This window comes from Schistocerca gregaria, chromosome 1, assembly GCF_023897955.1.
Source record: "Schistocerca gregaria isolate iqSchGreg1 chromosome 1, iqSchGreg1.2, whole genome shotgun sequence".
NCBI lineage: Eukaryota > Metazoa > Arthropoda > Insecta > Orthoptera > Acrididae > Schistocerca > Schistocerca gregaria.
The window spans coordinates 952,513,473-952,534,190 of NC_064920.1; the positions used below are offsets into that span (position 1 = coordinate 952,513,473).

The following is a 20,718-nucleotide window of genomic DNA, read 5'->3' on the forward strand; positions in this document are numbered from 1 at the left end:
TTAATCGCATGTACAGCACATTTCAGCCTCCATCCGTTGTCTTGAGAGTGTGAGATGGGTGACTGGCTGAGTGATTGCGAATTACGTGGGACTGAGTCAATGCTTGTCATTTTATATGCTTCCTTTTTACTGCGTAACAACAGTTTTAGTCATTTTCTCCACATTCGTTTCTTTTACTATGTGTAAGGCGCTGATGACCTCTGGTTGAGCGTCCGTAAGCTCAGCAAACACACATACTCTCTCTCTCTCTCTCTCTCTCTCTCTCTCTCTCTCTCTCTCTCTCTCTCTCTCTTCCCCTCTGGTGACGTAATCTTTCAGCAGTATTTTGTGATTAGACATGACTGTCCGAGCCTCTGACGCAGAATCGTACTACTTTAGTTTGCAGAGCATCATAGTGAACTCACACTGACGTCTCGGCGACCATGTTCGCCTGATGTACATCCTATCGACCCATCTAGTTCGCTATAGGGCGCCATCACCCCTGCTCGAATCAGCGGCCCGTTATTTACGGGCATTACATGAACTGTGTGTAGACATTGAATGCCACACACCTCCATAAATCTAACAACAAAATGTCGGATCCCTGATACGCAGAATCAGTGATGTATTTGTTTCAAAGACGGTCAAACAAGATATTAAGCAGGTCGTCATTATGTTTTGGCTCATCGGTGTAAGAGTAAGAGTAGTTATGCTGGTTGCGTGTGGTAGTAAATCTGTGTTTCACGTATTTATACACAAACGTTCCTCTCTCTTAACGGATTGTAAAGGCCACCTCTATGACTGATGCTCTGATAAAAACCCAGGAACACACATTTTACAGTGGGGCTAGTACTTGTGTTACTTTTGTGTTGTTATTTGAAGCCATGCCCTTAAGCAATTTCCGTTTTAATTTGTTGTGTTGTAAGCTACGCAACTTTTTTTAATTTGCCACACTGTAAGCCAGTCAGTGCTGTTAGAAAAATGGCTCTGGGCACTATGGGACTTAACATCTGAGGTCATCAGTCCCCTAGAACATAGAACTGCTTAAACCTAACGAACCTAAGGACATCACACACATCCGTGCCGGAGCCAGGATTCGAACCTGCGACCGTAGCAGTCGCGCGGTTCCAGACTGAAGCGCCTAGAACCGCTCGGCCACTCCGGCCTGCCAGTGCTGTTAGACAAAACCGCTTTTTAATACTACTTGCCACTATTGTTTTATTCCAACTACGATTGTTTCTAATGAGATGCACTAGTTCCTGTAAGTAGATACTGTTTCAAAAAGCTGTGCTCCAGAGATTTACGTTGTTTGGTATTCGTGGACTCAACCTTAAATTGGGAAGTGTTCACTAGTTGAAGTTACGTAATGACTGTTGCTCTACAGTGAACTCTGTTGTAACGCCTTTCAAAGGTTTTAATAATTTGTTTGGTAATTGCATTCTTCTGCAACTGGATTACGTCAAAATTTGCTAAAGCTGAGTTAAGTTAACTCAGGCTTTAAACTGTATACTTGTTATCTAAGCTTGTGAAAGAGATGTTAGTTTTCATACAATTCCTGAATTATAATCAATGTGTAAAACTTACGCAGACACATACACGCACACACACACACACACACACACACACACACACACACACATACAAAAGGGTAAAGAAAGAGAGAGAGAGAGAGAGAGAGAGAGAGAGAGAGAGAGAGAGAGAGAGAGACTTCTGTATAATATTCTGTTTTTCTGGGGCGGTTTTTGAATTAGTCAGGGCAGCAATTTCGGTGCATGACTTAAGGTGTAATAACATCAGTCTACCTGTCTGTCCCTCATTACACACTATACAAAGGCCTGACGACTACGGTTTCAGACATACATTATAATGGTAATCTCGTTTCCAGTATCCTAGTCCAACATTTCTGTATACTACTGACTACGCCAATCACATGTATGAAAATTTATTGATATTTGCGATTTACAGTACATGTTCAATAAAACTGTATCGAGTTTATGCCACCATGTCGTTTCACAGACATCTGGAGTAACCTAGTCTGTAAGTATGCTTTTGTCAAAATAATGCAACCTGAGGGTCAAATACTAGACGAATATTCATATCTGAACTAGGAAAACCAGTATTATTCTAAGCAGTTGAGTAATCAACAAGATACTTACAGGCGACAGCAGCCGTATAGTGCACACAGGCGTGAGCGAAGCTAAGGAAGTTACCAAATGTAACTGCTTATAGAGTGTAGACGTTTTAAGCCTGATGAAGGGACAACACTGCCCATATGAGACCCTTAAAGGGTAATGATTGCCACTATAATTGTGAAGTGACTTGTTTCCCATTAGTAAGAATAAAGCGCTAGAAACCATGAGTTCAAAATGGCAAACAAATCTTGATAAAAGCAGCAAATCTTTCACAAAACTGAAAACTTCTTCCTCAGCGCTGTTGACACGTGCTGCTTCAATACAGATTTTTTAAAATTATACTTTTGATATTTGAACTTTTGGTGCATATATCTAACGATCAACATTTGCTCTGGAACGGAGTCAGTATAATAATCGACGACGTTGCAAGTTGCCTCTATTTCTCTCTCTCATGGTATGTGTAAACGCCATGTGTAGTGCATCGGCTGTATATCACTCCTAACAGTCTATCGTTACTACCAGAAAACTTTCCTAAATCTATTTACGTCATAATCTTTGGCTTGTTTCTTAACCTAGAAAGGTAGTGCTGTAATAATTTCAGTGTTGTAGTTAATGTTAATGAAATGTTTGTCTTAATCCACAGTCTTTCTGTGGATATGAAAGACTGATTCCTTCAACGGAATGGCAGACCAGTAAATTCGAACCAGCTTTTTCGTGTGTAACTAGAGGCCAATAAAGTAGAGATTTAACAGCTAAAATGAGTTTGGTGATTGTGCTTTGCACGCCTTTCACGATTATTCATTTGAACGCAGATTTAATTGCGTTTCCAATGCAAAGTGTCAGCGTTGCTGTGCTGTGAGCTAGTTGGCGTTTGAAATCATTGTTGCGGCACCCTTAAACGCTTCGCCGTCTAAAGGTGGAAGTTACACTGCTAGCTATCAGGAATCTTGTCTTGCCTTATCAACTGTGGATAATGACTCATTTCCGATGCTGCATGCGTGGGCGTTATTATGACAGTCACTATAATTAAGTTACTTGTCTTTCAAGTTTTGTGCAACGAGCTGAATACAATAATTTATTTCTAATGAGGATACACATGGTGTTCTTCAAATGGTACTTTACAATGGGTAATGCTAATGCGCTCTTTAAGTGCTAAAATTTTGCCAAAAAGTACTTTTACGGCGTTTCCTTCTACGTACTATGTGGTACTAAACTCTACAACTTTAGCCCACCTAAGAGTTCATGAAACAGCTAGAAAAAATTTACTATAAATGGTGCTCATAAAAGGGAAATCTTGTAAACGAAACGGTTGGCGCTACTCGAAAGGAAACTGAGTTCTCGTGTAGAAGCTTTTGGGAAGTAAATTGTTGATTAATACTGACTAAAAGTGTTCCTGCTTTATTGAAATATGTGTAATTTACGTTTAGTTCAAGACATGAAATAAGTCCGATGAAAGAATCATACCAGTGGTAGCATCCATGAAAAAAGACAACGGCATGTGCAGGTCTCAAGCACAATGCTTTCAACAAAGATGAACCATGACTGAAGCAACCGAAATACTACCTTGTATTTCACGAGAAATACTAGCAGTTCATGCACTTTAGTAGAAACTGGTGCAGAGTTTCCCATCACAAGAGCTGACAGCCAAGAATTTTATGTGCTGAGTGCCTCGATGTATAGTCTGAAGGGTCATGTACAAGTACAGACGATAATTTTGCAGGAGCCATCGCCGAAATTGGAAGTTTCGCTCCATCGATAGGAACCTGGCGAAGAGTGCACCGACTGCTAACACAACAAACATCTCTACAAATCAACACCGACTTGTCACGCTGCTCAAATTACTATCAGTTTCTTCTCCTCTGTGGTAGCTTAGTCCTACGGTCGGAGAGTGACGAGCAACACACGTAGAAACCATCCGAGATCGAAGTTTCAACTGAACATGCTCGCTTCGTAATTTACTGGCACGCATTAGCGGTAGCGCGACGTAGCTGCCCGGAGGCACGCAGCGCTGAGAACCTCGTCCACTTTGATCTCAGACGTCGATGAGGACACTGTTATCCTCCAAGCTGCCTCGCTGCTGCTCATCGACAACGTTGTCATCAACCCGAAGCGCACTGTGTCCCCCCGGACAAGACGACGTCACCTGCAGCACCCTGACAGTGTATTGCTCTCCTTGTGATAAAGCCCCCACTGTATACTCGCTGCCGCGAGCCCATCGCACTGACGCATCGCAACCCTCTCCAGGTTCTCACCTCTATACACTCATCACCATACCCCGAACACCGACTAGGAAGGCGACGATACATTTCTACGCCTTTCACGCCGACTGGCAAAGGCCATGCTCCTTTTCCTTCTACGTAAAGACAAAGCCACATAAACCGATTTCATATTTGCCAGTCAATTTCTGTTACTCTCACAAGTAACCAACTATTCTATCTGGCACTCTTCCGTACCAGGCTTTTTTTAGTGTTTTTACGATTGCGTGAGTTTCAATTACTCAACAAACACGGTGACTCGATAATGGGCTCTAAATTATCGCAGAACTAAATATCAATTGGTATAGGATCAAATGATACTACTGTCATCAATGGCCTGTATGTGGTTTATTTACTAGAATGCTTTCGGAAGTATTGTGTTTTTTATATGAATTTACCGTCACTCGAAACTGAGTGGTACAGATCCAAACGTAATTTTTGTAAGCAACAAGAGTAATCTTGGGTTGTGAGCTCGTTTTCTCCTGCGTCCCATAAGATGATACTCCTCCATTCTGTATGTATCTTCATACAGATTCCTAAATTCACTTCCAGTTCATAGCTGGTCGTTCCCATTCACTCCTATACAGAGCTATGAAAACGTCTTTTTCTGTATGCCTGTGTATGAATTCTAATCTCCCTCACTTTGTTCTTACTGTCCTTGCACTAGTTGGACGTTAGGAGCACCAGAACCGTTCTGAACTCTGCCGCAAACGAACGCTAGTTCCCTAAAATTCCCAACCCAGTACGGCGAAAACATTGTCTTCTTCCTTCCAAGGACTGCTATCTACTTTCAGACAGCATTTCCCTACTCTGTTAATGATGGAGCCAGCCATATCATACATATCGGCACACATCCTAATTGTTTCAAAATCTTCGTTTCATCCCTCCCTGTTGTGATCGCAAACACTCGAGCGACACTCTGTGACTTGCCAAAGAACAACTGATAATCCATAGCGTGCTCAGGTCCCCAATTAAAAATTTTTACGATGCTATGTAAGCTATGACATGGACAAGGATATAGAACCTAAGATTAACAAGTATCAGTCAGTATGCCGAATGATGACCAAGGTCGCTAACGCACGCTTGGGCGGTGGCGCTCGACTCTGAGGTAAGTTGGTCTGAATCCTCGTGGTGGAGAAATTGTCACTCCCAGCGTTTCAACGACAAGGGGCTGAGAGGTGGTGGCGTAAGGCTCCTGATCGCTGGATTTTGCGCCAACGTCCCGATTCAATCACCAGACCTGTCCTCAATCACGAAGTGAGGGCATGTGAAACTGTTTGTAGTGATCAGTCCGTCGGATGGGGACGTTAACTTGGCGCACCCCTTTGTGCTATTCGTAAGGAGTCAGTTGTCTGCCGGTATCCGGTTTCACCTTCTCCTTTCTCTCAGTATCATCACCATACAACACACACATACATATATACAAAACATATACCTAGCGTGCCAGTAGTGTGGTAATGCAGCATGTTGTAAAAAAAAAAAAAAAAATATGGGAAATAATTAGAAAAACCTTCTAGAACACAATACAGAAGGAAGCAAAATCAAAATATTACAAAACAATTGCTACAGCTTAATAGCTATATGGAAGTGAGTCATGGATCCACAAAGACCGCGATAAGGGCTAAATACAAGTAGGAGAAATGAGACTTCTTAGAATATAGACAGGTGTTATCAGTGGAGACCGTACAAGGAATGAAGATTTTAAGAACATTATAATATTAATTATAAGATGGTACAAAAGTCACCTCCAAAGAATGAGTGCACAGAAAATCTGAAGTTGGCTATGTTGTACCAGCCAAGAGGAGGAAGGGGCCTACAAAGATCCAGATGAGGTCGCAGTAGAATGTGAAGACGGAACAGTCACAAGTTTCTAAGCCTTGAAGTGCAGAAAAAGAAGAAGAAGCTTTATGATTCAAATGGCTCTGAGCACTATGGGACTTAACATCTTCGGTCATCAGTCCCCTAGAACTTAGAACTACTTAAAACTAACCTAAGGACATCACACATATCCATGCCCGAGGCAGGATTCGAACCTGCGACCGTAGCGGTCGCGCGGTTCCAGACTGAAGCGCCTAGAACCCCTCGGTCACTCCGGCCGGCGAAGAAGCGTTATACACGCGCTCTTGCTTACAAGTGCACTACTCTTTCTCAGAACCCTGTTCATAAGTAACGGTTGGCCACTCATCTCTCTTATAACGAACTGTGCAAGTGACAGTTATACAGCGTATAATAAAAAAGAAGTTATGAAAACTTTGACAGTGGTGACGTTAAGAAACGCTCGTCAAACTACTGAGTGATGAATTTTGTTTTAGAGATGTTGCTGAAATGGTCCGTTTAAATTAATGCAGAACTGGCGTCTGCATGCTAATGATTGTGTAACACGATCAAAACAACCAGGCGTTTCACGAATAACAACTGCAGCTTTAGCCGAAAGGGTAACCAGCAGTCCTGGAATGTCTGTCGGTGTCTCCCACAACGAAACCATCTCCCCCCTACAAAACGAAATCCATAGGAATGAGGGTGAGCGAACGTGTTGGCACATATCTCCCAATCCAGCAATCGGGGAATCGTTCTCTAAATGTTCTCTGAAGACAACTGCAAAATTGTTGTGGCATCCCATCACGCTGGAACCATAATCGTTCCCTGACTGCTAGCGGTACATTCTCCAACATTTCTGGTCCTACTTCACGGAGAAAGATAAGATAATTTTCTCCACTCGGTCTGTTAAGCAGAAGATACGGTCCGACAACATGGTTGTGAATACTACCAGCTCACATATTTAGAATAAATCTCTATTGATGGTGGAACTTACCATCTGCTCGTCGATCTTGTAGTTCCCAGACACGTCTGTTGTGGCTGCTGAATAGTCACTCCCTTGTGTAGGCTGCCTCTCCAGATAATTAAAAAAAATCCAATACCATACGATCATTCCATCTAAACAGACAATATTTTTTGGGTTTTATGTAAACAATAAATGTCTTATTGTTTTGTGTTAGTTGTGATAATTTATCCTTTTAGTTTTATGACCAAAATAAAATTTTCCAGGTATTGTTTGCGTGTAAGATCTGTTTCTTCGTAAATGATGTCTACTGGGTATTTTGGGAGGAAACGGAAATTTACACTTCCACAGGAAAATACCCAGAAGACACCCTTAACGAGAACAATCTTGTTGATATTATAACAGAAAAAGGATAAACTAACACGAGAAAAAAACAATAGGGCATTTATCATGTACGTAAAATTACAAAATACTTTTTCTGGAACTTAAACGTACTCACTGATTTTCTGCGAAGTGTGATTACCGTTGTAAACATATAGCACCGGTAGACTCGCAGCTGTCAAAGACAATTTTACCCAGGTTACGCAAATAAAATTACATAAAAATAACATGATCTTAAGATAACAGAAAGACAGCTGGTACACTCCAAGATGTAAAATGGACAGCATCATATCAGCCAAGACGTGAGCGTAATGTACCATGCGTAAAGATAAAAATTGATCTCAGACTAAGGAATAATATTATACCTGAATGAGAATGCAGGCTTTCTCGGCGAATCTTGATGATAAATTCTTCTCGGGTTGACAGCCGAGTCAATGAGTTGTTCTCCAGCAACGTTTCAGCAAGTTTCTTACTTGCCATCTTCAGGCTAAGGTACACTTGATAGCCTCAAAAACGCCGGAACGGTCTCGTCGAGTAACTTTGTGATTATTACGACTAAATAAGTGAATAGTGCTGCAGAAACTTGTACCGAAAATTAAACATTTAATTGTTTAACAAAAAAAATGTTATAATGTGTGTGAAATCTTATGGGACTTAACTGCTAAGGTTGTTTAACAAAAGACGTAAACACTGCTAACAGCAAGGAAAACTTACCCTCCCTAGAAGTAGGAATTAACTGTGCTATTTATAAAATTCCAGTCTCAGCATGTAGCACACGAACCAGTCATAACAACTGCAAACGTTGCCCCATGGGAAGCACATCATAAGATCCTTCACGGACTCCTAGCCAGCAAACGGCGCACCTGCCTCGTTTGAGTCACATAATAATAGTGTTTTCTATGTCTCCTTTATGACTGTACTTGTGTACGTTGTTTCCTGTACCCTGTAGCTGCAACTACTCACTTCAATAGTGTTTTTGACCATTATCCTAACAACATGACATGACACTCATAAAAATGACTCTTTTGTGTCAAATTTTGAATGATCTGTATATGTGCTTTTGAGAAAAATACCAAGTGTCCTACAGTACATTGTTGTGACACGTGAGTTTTGTATTCGAGCTAAGGGGACAGGGGATATTGAAGAGGGTTTTTAGAAATAAACAAGACGAAGCCACGGTTCTCGGAGGTTGCTGAGCTACGCATATCCTATGCGATATTCTTCGTAACATTTATTCTCTCAGATTACAGACTCCGTGTGGCCTCTCTTGCCTTGAGACCTTCCATGTGCAGCTGTTCCTGATGGGGACCTCAACGACAGAGTGTGTTAACATTACCATTACATAAAAGGTAAATTCGTTGCTTTTGTTCAAAAATAAGTAACCAATATTAGCACGACAAAATGTAGAGCTATGAAAGTCTGTACCGTAACTCAGCTAAGTGCTAATCGCAATGATTATTCGAAGTGCAGTGTTTTAACAGAACTGATGTGATGTCTCCCAGTACGTTTTTTTAAAAGCATTTCATTAATTTTTGCAGTATGATAGAATAATTTCATTGTATGTGCTATTCGTAGGTGAAATGACGGCGAGCTTCACAACCAACATTTCTGGGCGAGACGTACTGGCCGCCTGTTATGTTATCGCTAAGTGGGAGGCAGAACCATTGAGGATTGCCACGGTTACCTGTATTGCACCAGATATTCTAAGAAATAGTTGATTCATAAACAAATAAATGTGTGTAGTGCCTTACATAATATTTCCTTTAACATCCAAAATTGCCACTGAAAAAAAGAAACTGCTGATTTTATTGAATTAAATTTTTTAGATGCAAAAAAATTACACTATTTTCTTATTTGTTGGATCACTTCTTTCTGTGAGCTAGCTGCAACAACCTTGTCTAATTAATCCCTGCATCTGTCGTGATGCTCCTAATTTCGTAAGGATCATTTGCTGCTAAGAGGCAATTATGTTTTTGCAATCTAAGAGGTAGTAATACATTCGGTATGCAGATAAAGTATGAGTGTCTCTCAAGGAAACCGTGTATCTAGAAGAGCGTTTTACTTTTTCTTATTCATCATTTTCTTGATCGCGTTTGGTGGATTTGTGATAATGAACGGATTTTAGTATAATGCGGATTTTATCCTCAAAAGACCTATCCTTTCTGCGAAAGTCACAAGGCAAAGTATCACGTAGTGCTCAACGTAGTAACTTAAAATCATATAATGGATGTAAATTTATCAAAGTAGATCACATGATCCAATTTCACATTCACTAGTTTCAGCTCAGCAGCTCACGAGAAATTTAATACTACACACCTGGGTCAGCCAAACCCTAATAACTCTGTGTTACACAAGATTAAGTACCCATTACCAATCACAAGTAAAAGGTTAGAAATGCACCTACATTGATGAACTGCCGCTGGCAACATTCTAATACGGTAGTTTTAAACTTAAATCCTACTTCCGCTAAATCAGCTTATCCAGTGTCGCACATAGTCTATATCGCAGCGTGAGTTTGAATTTTTTACATGTAGAGACCTCAACGTAAGAGGATTGATACTGGTTACTAGCAGAGACCATAATCGCTTGTCCACATTCGATAAAATTCCCAGCTTCCACAGCCCTCGTTAAGAGCTTTGCCTGTGTTTCCACCGAGCATGATTGACAATTTGAGTCTACTCCTACAGAAATAATCCTATGTGCGAGATAATTAGTGTCGTGGCCACAAACAATCCAGAGCTGATAGAGAGCATCATGACTGATACAGGGATTAGTGATCACAAGGTCGTTGTAGCTAGGCTCAATACCATTTCTTCCAAATCCATCAGAAACAAACGCAAAATAATTTTATTTAGTAGGAGTAATCCATTTAACTACAGACCTATATCATTGACGTCGGTTTGCAGTAGGGTTTTGGAGCATATACTGTATTCAAACATTATGAATCACCTCGAAGGGAACGATCTATTGACACGTAATCAGCATGGCTTCAGAAAACATCGCTCTTGTGCAACGCACCTAGCTCTTTATTCGCACGAAGTAATGGCCGCTATCGACAGGGGATCTCAAGTTGATTCCGTATTTCTAGATTTCCGGAAAGCTTTTGACACCGTTCCTCACAAGCGACTTCTAATCAAGCTGCGGAGCTATGGGTTATCGTCTCAGTTGTGCAACTGGATTCGTGATTTCCTGTCAGGAAGGTCGCAGTTCGTAGTATTAGACGGCAAATCATCGAGTAAAACTGAAGTGATATCAGGTGTTCCCCAGGGAAGCGTCCTGGGACCTCTGCTGTTCCTGATCTATATAAATGACCTGGGTGACAATCTGAGCAGTTCTCTTAGATTGTTCGCAGATGATGCTGTAATTTACCGTCTAGTAAGGTCATCCGAAGACCAGAATCAGTTGCAAAGCGATTTAGAAAAGATTGCTGTATGGTGTGTCAGGTGGCAGTTGACGCTAAATAACGAAAAGTGTGAGATGATCCACATGAGTTCGAAAAGAAATCCGTTGGAATTCGATTACTCGATAAATAGTACAATTCTCAAGGCTGTCAATTCAACTAACTACCTGGGTGTTAAAATTACGAACAACTTCAGTTGGAAGGACCACATAGATAATATTGTGGGGAAGGCGAGCCAAAGGTTGCGTTTCATTGGCAGGACACTTAGAAGATGCAACAAGTCCACTAAAGAGACAGCTTACACTACACTCGTTCGTCCTCTGTTAGAATATTGCTGCGCCGTGTGGGATCCTTACCAGGTGGGATTCACGGAGGACATCGAAAGGGTGCAAAAAAGGGCAGCTCGTTTTGTATTATCACGTTATAGGGGAGAGAGTGTGGCAGATATGATACACGAGTTGGGATGGAAGTCATTACAGCATAGACGTTTTTCGTCGCGGCGAGACCTTTTTACGAAATTTCAGTCAGTAACTTTCTCTTCCGAACGCGAAAATATTTTGTTGAGCCCAACCTACATAGGTAGGAATGATCATCAAAATAAAATAAGAGAAATCAGAGCTCGAACAGAAAGGGTTAGGTGTTCGTTTTTCCCGCTCGCTGTTCGGGAGTGGAATAGTAGAGAGATAGTATGATTGTGGTTCGATGAACCCTCTGCCAAGCACTTAAATGTGAATTGCAGAGTAGTCGTGTAGAAGTAGAAGTAGGTGGGTACTTCATGACCATTCTGATTTCACTTTTCCGTGCACGTGAATGCGTGTGAATTCTATGAAAATTTCGTTAAAACTCCACTTCTGGGTTGTAATGCGCTGTCTGTAGATCAGAAACCTTTAAACTTTAATATATCTTAGTAATTTTGTGTTGGAGTACACTCGATGTGTAACCAGATGTCGCAACGTAACAGGAAAGAAAAGCTATATAAGTATTATGAAGTAGACACTTTTACGGGAGGACGACACTGTTTATCCATTGAATGAGTAAGTAATTCAAAGAGCATAACTAACTTTCTTAATATTTTACTGCACGATGTCCGCCCCCGATAGCTGAATGGTCAGCGTGTCCGATTGTCAATCCTATGGGCCCGGGTTTGATTCCCGACTGGGTCGGAGAATTTTCTCCGCCCAGCGAGTGGATGGTGGGCTGTCCTCATCATCATCCTATCATCCTCATGGACTGCAGGTCGCCGAAGTGGCGTCAAATTTAAAGACCGGGCCACCCGACTAACGGTTTGCCCGACGAGGGGTGGGGGCTAGCCATACGAATAAATAAAAAATAAACTGATAAACTGCACGTTAAGTACAAATCTATTCTGTTCTGAAATGTATTTATTTGTGTTAAGTGAGAGTTATTCTGTGGTCATACATAAGTCCGTCATTAATGAAGCCCTCATGGGAAGAGTAACTTGCCATGGCACAGTGGATGGTAAATCTGGAATACTGATCCGCTTCAAAACCATCTTGGATTACAGACCGAGGTCTGCTGCAGCGTCGAAATATTTGAAATTTAGGAATGTTGACGATCAGTGTGGGGATTTCCCCAGAGATGGCTGTTGCTTTTATCTAATCTTTTCACCACATGGTGACCGCTTGTTCAACAAACCCAGCCACTTTCTACTATCTGTGATGTGCTATACATGATGGTGACCTCAGACACACGACAGTCCATCTTCAAATTCTACACTCCTGGAAATTGAAATAAGAACACCGTGAATTCATTGTCCCAGGAAGGGGAAACTTTATTGACACATTCCTGGGGTCAGATACATCACATGATCACACTGACAGAACCACAGGCACATAGACACAGGCAACAGAGCATGCACAATGTCGGCACTAGTACAGTGTATATCCACATTTCGCAGCAATGCAGGCTGCTATTCTCCCATGGAGACGATCGTAGAGATGCTGGATGTAGTCCTGTGGAACGTCTTGCCATGCCATTTCCACCTGGCGCCTCAGTTGGACCAGCGTTCGTGCTGGACGTGCAGACCGCGTGAGACGACGCTTCATCCAGTCCCAAACATGCTCAATGGGGGACAGATCCGGAGATCTTGCTGGCCAGGGTAGTTGACTTACACCTTCTAGAGCACATTGGGTGACACGGGATATATGTGGACGTGCATTGTCCTGTTGGAACAGCAAGTTCCCTTGCCGGTCTAGGAATGGTAGAACGATGGGTTCGATGACGGTTTGGATGTACCGTGTACTATTCAGTGTCCCCTCGACGATCACCAGAGGTGCACGGCCAGTGTAGGAGATCGCTCCCCACACCATTATGCCGGGTGTTGGCCCTGTGTGTCTCGGTCGTATGCAGTCCTGATTGTGGCGCTCACCTGCACGGCGCCAAACACGCATACGACCATCATTGGCACCAAGGCAGAAGCGACTCTCATCGCTGAAGACGACACGTCTCCATTCGTCCCTCCATTCACGCCTGTCGCGACACCACTGGAGGCGGGCTGCACGATGTTGGGGCGTGAGCGGAAGACGGCCTAACGGTGTGCGGGACCGTAGCCCAGCTTCATGGAGACGGTTGCGAATGGTCCTCGCCGATACCCCAGGAGCAACAGTGTCCCTAATTTGCTGGGAAGTGGCGGTGCGGTCCCCTACGGCACTGCGTAGGATCCTGCGGTCTTGGCGTGCATATGTGCGTCGCTGCGGTCCGGTCCCAGGTCGACGGGCACGTGCACCTTCCGCCGACCACTGGCGACAACATCGATGTACTGTGGAGACCTCACGCCCCACGTGTTGAGCAATTCGGCGGTACGTCCACCCGGCCTCCCGCATGCCCACTATACGACCTCGCTCAAAGTCCGTCAACAGCATATACGGTTCACGTACACGCTGTCGCGGCATGCTACCAGTGTTAAAGACTGCGATGGAGCTCCGTATACCACGGCAAACTGGCTGACACTGACGGCGGCGGTGCACAAATGCTGCGCAGCTAGCGCCATTCGACGGCCAACACCGTGGTTCTTGGTGTGTCCGCTGTGCCGTGCGTGTGATCATTGCTTGTACAGCCCTCTCGCAGTGTCCGGAGCAAGTATGGTGGGTCTGACACACCGGTGTCGATGTGTTCTTTTTTCCATTTCCAGGAGTGTATGTTCAGAATCTGCTGCCTGACAGTAAGTCCTCGAACATTATGAATGTATTCAAGACAGTTGAAGTGATCAATTGAATGGCGGTAGAGATTTCCTTTATTATAATCTCCAAGCAGAAAAGTTGTACATACTCAGCCAGAACAAGTCTTTGTTCACCGCAGAAGCGGTAGTTATCATTGAAGTCATCCCGTTGGTCAAGCCGGTTGGACTGAACAAGTTTTTGACAATGTCTAACTCGTTAAGTGTTCCATCAGACCCCTACATCTGACCAATATTCATTTTGTGAACATAGTGCGGAGGGCTGTTTAACTGTTTTAGTATGGAAATCTGATGAATGTCTTCATTCATTTCACAGCAGCAAGGCCTCCAACTGCTACAGGAAATGGACCTACACAAAACAAGCAAAACAAGAGAAGTACTTCAATTTTAAAGTATCCCGCCACATTCCTGAACTTGAGGCAAGGGTATTGGAGCATGGAAGAAAGGGTGAACAGAGGGACACTGAAAGAGAGGCTACCAGTGGTACAATGTGAATTCTTGTAATCGAACCCATTCCACACCTCCTTACGTAAGATCATGGTCTCATGGGAATTTCGCCAGTGATGTTGAATAAGGTAACGTAAGAGATTTTCCAAATAGTTCGTGATACTCAACGTCATATGGCGATACAGGTTAATAATTATGCTCTTTTCGTACGAGCAAAGTAGGAACAAGAAGTACCTTTGTACAAGAAACCAATCAAAGTACACTGAAGAGCCAAAGAAACTGATACACCTGCCTAATATCGTGTAGTGCCCCAGGACTACGCAGAGATGCCGCAACACGACTTGTCATGGACACTGCTAATGTCTGAAGTAGTCCTGGAGAGAACAGACTCCATAAATCCAGCTGGGCTTTCCATAAATCCTTAAGAGTACGGAGGGTGGAGATCTCTTCGGAACAGCAAGTTGCAAGTCATCCCAAACGTGCTCAATAATGTTCCTGTCTGATGAGTTTGGTGGCCTCCGAAAGTGTTTAAACTCGGATGTATTCCTGGAGCCACGCAGTAGCAATTCTGGACATGCAGGGTGTCGACTTGTCCTGCTCGAAATTGTCCGTTGGAATACACAATGGACATGAATGGATGCAGGTGATCAGGCAGAATACTTACATACGTGACACCTGTCAGAGTCGTATTTAGACGTATCAGGCGCCCCATACCACTTCAACTGCACACGCGCCACACCACTATAGAGCCTCCACTAGCTTGAACAGTACCCTGTTGACATACAGTGTCCATGGATTCATGACGTTGTCTCCATACTCGTACATGCAAACCCGCCCGATACAATTTGAAACGAGACTCGTCCGACCAGGCAACATGTTTCCAGTCATCCACAGTCTAATGTCGGTGTTGACGGACCCAGGCGAGGCGCAAAGCTTTGTGTTGCGCAGGTCATCAAGCGTGCACGAGTATGCCCGCATCTCGTGGTCTTGCGGTAGCGTTCTCGCTTCCCACGCCCGGGTTCTCGGGTTCGATTCCTGGCGGGGTCAGGGATTTTCTCTGCTTCGTGATGGCTGGGTGTTGTGTGATGTCCTTAGGTTAGTTAGGTTTAAGTAGTTCTAAGTTCTAGGGGACTGATGAACATAGATGTTAAGTCCCACAGTGTCAGAGCCATTTGAACCATTTTTTTGCACGAGTATGCTTTTGGCTCCCAAAGCAAATATCGATGAAGTTACGTTGAATGGTTTGGTCGCTGACACTTGTTGATATCCCAGCACTGAAATCTGCAGAAATTTGTGGAAGGATTGCATTTCTATCATTCTGAACAATTCTCTTCAGTCGTCGTTGTCTCCCTTCTGGCTGGATTTCTCCGGCCGCAGTGATGTCGGAGATTTGATAATATCTACGTCATCGCTACCTCGGAGGTCCTGTGTCCCATCGCTCATCCGGCGACTATAACGTTACGTTCAAACTCACTAAAATCTTGATAACCTGCCATTGTAGCAGCAGTAATCGATCTAACAACTGTGCCAGATACTTGTCTTATATGTGTGTTTCAAACCACAGGGCCGTATTCTGTTTGTGCACACATCCCTGTATTTGAAAACGCTTGCCTACACCGGTTTCTTTGGCGCTTCAGTGAAAATTACACATTTCCTACTAATTTCACGACTATCTTTGAATGCGAAAATACCAGAACTTACCTAATAACCAAGTACCTTCTAATACATTATAACGTACACATATCTGTTACTATGTGTTAAATATGCTAACATTCATCAATCGTATTGCTAGTGCCGTATGTGCTGGCTGCATGATATGTATACCAAAGAAAATAACCTTCTGTGTTGTTGCTGAGAGGCAAAGACTGGAAATGATCGTCGTATGATTGCGAAACAGTGTGCGTTTATCTTGGGACCATAGCAATATCGCAACCGGAAGACGACGGAGAAATAGCGTGTTAACGGGCTCTGGACACATGAAAGCGGACGTGTCTGATCGACGGAGTCGTTGCGACGCCGTCCAGAAAGTACTAAAGCAGTGATGGTGCGGTGCAAGAGCAGTGTTATGGTACAAACGGTTCGTAGAAGCAACACTGTATAAGAACAGCACAGAACAGGAACACTTCACAGTTAAATTCAGTTATGATTAGGTGTTACCATATTTTAATAATCTTTCAAGTGAATAATAAGTCTATAAATTTCTGCAAATCACAGTTCAGGTAAACCACAAGTTCCATTGCAAAAATAGATACTGTCTTTTCACGATACCAATCATAAGGAGTACGTTTACTTGTTACGTTTAATTATCAAATTAATTCTAACCTGTTCATCGCCGGAGATGAAGAATGCAGTCTTGCGGCTCTCGTGTCATCTCGTCCTGGAAGAATATTACAATAATGTTACTATTCCAAGCAATAATGACAAAAAGAAAAGTTTTAATTCCATGTAATACGGAACTACAGAAAACTGTCCGAATCCAAGACAATCAATCACGTCAAATTAGTGAATATTCTTCTTATTTTCCAATTAATGTGCCAAATTAAAAATAATGTGATGATTTATCTAACCAAAAGACACACAAATGTCATTGGCTCACACAATACACATTTGAGAAATTAAAAACGTAGTTAGTTTTCATTAGCTTTCGACATATAAAGTGGGCTTACGAGAGAAATCAAAAGGTATCCATTATACTTGTTCATCGTGAATAACACAGTACTTAAATTACGCGGTTGTGAGAAAACTATCTAAGTTTATTAATTAAGAGTTATTTTGTGCACATATATAAGCCCGTTATTAATTAACCCTCATCGGACCTCTCCCAGAGAAAGAACTTCGAAATATATTTGATTATCAGAAAAGTAAATACAAAAAGACAAAGAACTGAAAAGTCAAAAATGGAAATTCCGTAAGTTCGAGGTTTGCGGTGCCGACCGATCGTCTTGATATACTGAGTCTGAGTGGCAACCTTGTATCAGAGGGAAAACTTACTCTATAGTCCGAAGTAACAGATTTGAGTTGTAAATGCATTTAGAACACCGAAGAGATAAGAAGAAGGGGAGCCTAGAAAACTGATGGCAGTCACTCAAGGCAAACAAATCAGTTCAACACTTTTTTTTGTAACCTAAATTCTCCTACAAACTTCAGTGAGGAGCTGTTTCCTAAGTTGAAGTTATACAGTTGTCTCAAGCTCCTTTTTAATTTGTAAACTGTATCCTTTCATTCGGTCAATTGTGACGTTGTCTGGATCTAAATATACTACAATATTCGGATTAAATATCATTTAATTGTAAAGTGACAGTTTAATTTTGCCTAAAATCTAGGGCCAAAAATACTTGTGATTCATTATGGAACGAAAGAGTACTTTCTAGGTAATTTAACTTTTACCTCCAATAAGTAAAAATCCTCACAACGTGGGTGAAAGGTGTATAATATTTAGAAGCTGCATTGTCATACTTTGTGCAGAGAAAGAAAACCGTGTAACGTTAGCCTTCCACCCGATCCCATGTCATGGTTTCATGTGACACTGAAGTTAAATAAAGTGGTAGTAAGTGTGTGTGTGTGTCGGAAGGACGCTAGTACCTAATATTCCTTTCATGCAAATGTTAAATTAATTTGCTACCTACTGGTAATGGTGTGTCTTGTTTATTTGTAAATAGCGCAAGCAGTGTTTCATATGTATCTGTCAATGTAAAAGTAGTTCTGAGTATAATTTTGGACCAGGTTTCATTTTGCATTTATAGCCTAGAAAAATGGTTCAAATTGCTCTGAGCAATATGGGACTTAACTTCTGAGGTCATCAGTCCCCTAGAACTTAGAACTACTTAAACCTAAATAACCTAAGGACAACACACACTTCCATGCCCGAGGCAGGATTCGAACCTGCGACCGTAGCGGTCTGGCGGTTCCAGACTGTAGCGCGTAGAATCGCTCGGTCACCCCGTCCGGCTGTGATCTAAAAAAAAGTCAAAGTCAACATTCGAGTTTGGTCCGCATACAAATCGTGAACACGCAACCGTAACGAACCTTGAGTCTTATGATACCTTGCAGACTCTACTGTGTGGAATAAATCCTACATGTTAAGATTCGTGGGAGAATCACGAGGAAGTAAATGGCATCCTGCAGAAGCTTTCTCTTGATAACCGTATTTAGTTGACATTACTGGTTATATACAGAAACCCAAACTAAAAATATCAATGAAGCCAGAGAAATTAGCACATCCTGACTTCAATAGAGAGTGTGGAATTGTTGTATACCTAGTTAATCAGCTCCGTTTTACGACTGCCTTCCGTGACATGATACGACCTGACTGGAATTTTTCTAGTGGTTTTCTTATCCGAGAGAAAGGAGTGGATCCGCTGTGAATTGTTTGTAAAGTTAACCAATAACTTATTTTACTCAACTGACTCTTATGAATTACAGGACTAAATTCAGATTAATTGTTTCCTTTGTTTACTACGTTACTACTTCTTACTTTCGTCTCCCACCGATGTCTTAACTGCAGACCGTAAGAAATTATGAGAAAGTAATTATTTTTGCCTTGTAAATAGTCGTTACTTCAGAACTACTGTAGTTAATATCAGAAGGTTATTTTTAAGAAATTCATGTGGCACGAACTGAAATTAGCACAGTTATTCTCAAAACTCATTGTTGAATACAACTAATCATTTAGCTTACAGTGGTTGTATGATTATAATCTACTGTGAAATCTGGGCCAGTTTCAGATCATAATTCACTTCCTTCAGGCAAAATGGTTTAACTCTACAAATGTGACAGTACTACAGAGAATAGCGGCAACCGTATTTCAGTAAAAAACTCTAAGAGCATTTTGAATGCTTAAAGCACAATAATTACTTTTCTATTGGTTGATACGCTCAAATAAAACCTTCGAACAGTAGAATACAAGGATGTCCTGTTAAAATGTTTGAAAGTGAGTTTAAAAACATCTGCGCAACGAAGATCGAATTATTTTTACATGAAGAGTGCCTTTTATCACGTATAATATCTAATATTCTATTTCACCATGAAATTGTCATTCTTACAACTACAAACCAATTTCCAGTATACTAATTAATTCACAGAAATGAGGGTAAGGTTTTTGAATACGAGAGACTTCATTTTGCTTTCATTTAGCGAACAAATAAAACTGTTTCCTCCAACAACGCAGTCTTCATGGACCCAGCGATAATATTTCGCTAGAAAAAACGCCCTATGAAGAATAGGAGCGGTGTGATAATCGTAACTGGTCCAGAATGAGATTTTCACTCTGCAGCGGAGTGTGCGCCGTTATGAAACTTTCCTGGCGGATTAAAACTGTGTGCCAGACCGAGACTCGAACTTGGGACCTTTACCTTTCGAGGACAAGTGCTCTACCAACTGAGCTGCCCAAGCACGACTCGCAACCCGTCCTTACAGCTTTACTTCCGCCAGCACCTGGTCTCCTAAACTTCACAGAAACTTTCGTAACAGCGCTCAGAGCGAAAATCTCATTCTGAAGACATCCCCCAGGCTGTGGCTAAGCCATGTCTCCGCAATTTCCTTTCTTCCAGGTGTGCTAGTTCTGCTTGGTTCGCAGAAGAGCTTCTGTGAAGTTTGGAAAGTAGGAGCCGAGGTACTGGTGGAAGTAAAGCTGTGAGGATGGAGTGTGAGTCGTGCTTGGGTAGCTCAGTTGGAAGAGCACTTGCACGCGGAAGGTAAAGTTCTCGAGTTCGACTCTCGGTCCGGCACACAGTTTTAATCTGTCAAGATAGTTTCAATTGTAAAAGGTGTCTTAATCGTCCCTTTCAAGTGGTACATCTGTAGCAGACTCACTTGCAGTTTCCTCCGCTTTGCGGGTCCGTATTCGTGCTCTAGTGGCTAGCGTAGCTGCCTGCGGATCACGGCGTCTCGCGGGTTTGATTCCTAGCCGGGTGGCGAATTTTCTCTGACCGGGGACGGGCTGTTTGTCTTGTCCTCATAACTTCATCATCATCATCATTCGTGATAATGGCTAGATTGAACAGTGTCAAAATTGGGACTTTATACGGGCGCTGATGACCCTGCAGTTGGGCACCCCCACATCATCATCCGATTTACGGTGCGAAGGTTTTCCGTGATGGCGCTGTAGTCACATATCGCTATGTGATGTTTATTCATTTGATTTTCACACT

General features: G+C 42.3%; 1 protein-coding gene across 2 annotated transcripts in view; it reads right to left on the bottom strand.

Annotated features, from left to right (window-relative positions):
• LOC126276092 (putative tyramine receptor 2) overlaps positions 1-20,718 on the bottom strand; it is a 1,721,495-nt gene that overhangs the window by 1,171,020 nt on the left and 529,757 nt on the right. For both annotated transcript variants that reach the window (XM_049977249.1, XM_049977251.1), the window contains one exon: positions 16,892-16,946. The gene's annotated coding sequence lies outside the window, so the exon portion shown is untranslated. The remainder of the gene's footprint in view (positions 1-16,891; positions 16,947-20,718) is intronic.